Genomic DNA, 1937 nt, shown 5'->3' with positions numbered 1-1937 from the left:
TGGTATCATTTCCTGGGGTGTCATAGTGGACTTGGTGACCCTCCAGACACGAATTTGGGTTTCCCCCTTAACGAGTTTATGTTCCCCATAGACTATAATGGGGTTCGAAACCCATTCGAACACTCGAACAGTGAGCGGCTGTTCGAATCGAATTTCGAACCTCAAACATTTTAGTGTTCGCTCATCTCTAGATATGAAATGTAAGTAACTTTGTATCTTGTTGCTGTAATTCAGAGAATACGTGAGACTTTTGTGTTGAAGGTAATTTGTGTCTGAGCCGCTATACGGTGTTGGTATAAACTTTACATAGTGTCTTTGGGACAGAAGTATTTGAAGTTAACCCTTTCCCGCCGATGGCATTTTTTGATTTTTGTTTTTGACTCCCCTCCTTCTAAACCCCATAACTTTTTTATTTCTCCGCTCCCAGAGCCATATGAGGTCTTAATTTTTCCTGAGACAAATTTTTCTTCATGATGCCACCATTATTTATTCTATATAATGTACTGAGAAGCAGAGAAAAAATTCAGAATGGGGTGGATTTGAAGAAAAAATGCAGTTCTGCGACTTTTTTACGGGCTTTGGTTTTACGGCGTTCACTGTGCAACCAAAATGACATGTCCCCTGTATTCTGTGTTTCGTTACGACTCCGGGGATCCCAAATTTATAAGGTTTTATTTACATTTTGACCCCTTAAAAAAATCCCAAACCTGCGTTAAAAAATTATTTTTTGAAAAGTCGCCATATTCTGACAGCCGTAACTTTTTTATACGTGTGTGTACGGGGATGTATGGGGCGTCTTTTTTTGCGGGGTTGGGTGTACTTTTTAGTTCTACCATTTTCGGGAAATGTTATTGCTTTGATCACTTTTTATTCATTTTTTTATCAGAATCAAAACAGTGAAAAAATGGCGGTTTGGCACTTTTGACCATTTTTACCGCTACGGCGTTTACCGAACAGGAAAAATATTTGTATAGCTTTGTAGAACAGGCGATTTCGAACGTGGGGATACCTAACATGTATGTGTTTCACAGTATTTAACTACTTTTATATGTGTTCTAGGGAAAGGGGGGTAATTTGAATTTTTAATCCTTTTTATTTATTTTTTTTATATTTTTTTTACTTTTTGTAAACTTTTTTTTTGCATTTATTAGACCGCCTAGGGGTATTGACATGGGTGGGCGGTGTCGCGGATTGTCAGAGCGGTGGGGGTCGGCAAACATGGCTGCTCCGGAGCGTTAAAGAGGTAGCCTCCTGGAGTATCGGTAAGGTGAGGGGCAAAGTGGTAAAGTCTATGTATATGTGATTGTGTGGGGTTAGGGGCGAGGCTGTAGAGGGCAATATGAATTTTGTGGCTTGCTGTGGTCCAAAGTGTGTGAGATTGCAGAGATGGTGGTGTGAATTTGGGTTTTGTGGGGGTCCTGGCACAAACGTATGTGCGCTGTTGTGATGAAAAGTAGCCTATTGCGCAATCGGGTGTATTAACTATGTTTGTGGAAAATTTCAGCCAAATCGGTGGAGCGGTTTTTCCGTGATTGAGGAACAAACATCCGAACATCCAAACTCACAAACCCACAAACTTTCACATTTATAATATTAATAGGATTGCAACTTAGGTTTTGTGGCTTTTGCCCAAAAATTTGGAACCTTTTACATTTTTCCATCATTCAAGCCACTTTTGAAAAACCCAAGCTCAACGGATTTGTTATAATTTACATAAGAAATTTGTCAAAAATTATAATCGAAATCCAAAAACCCAACTAGATTTGTAAGGAATTTTCCAAAATTTTCAGGTTTAACCCATTGGGGGAAATTTATCAAGCAAAATGCGCAATAATTCTGGGATAATTTGTGGCAAAAAAAAATGTAGTATGCTACGCACTACATTTATCAAGTGGCTGAGGCCCAATGTTAAAGAAGCACAGCTGTTTTTGTTGCAG

Source organism: Leptodactylus fuscus, chromosome 1, assembly GCF_031893055.1.
Source record: "Leptodactylus fuscus isolate aLepFus1 chromosome 1, aLepFus1.hap2, whole genome shotgun sequence".
Classification (NCBI taxonomy): Eukaryota; Metazoa; Chordata; class Amphibia; order Anura; family Leptodactylidae; genus Leptodactylus; species Leptodactylus fuscus.
The sequence above is the reverse complement of the archived record's forward strand: the minus strand, read 5'-3'. Positions refer to the sequence as shown.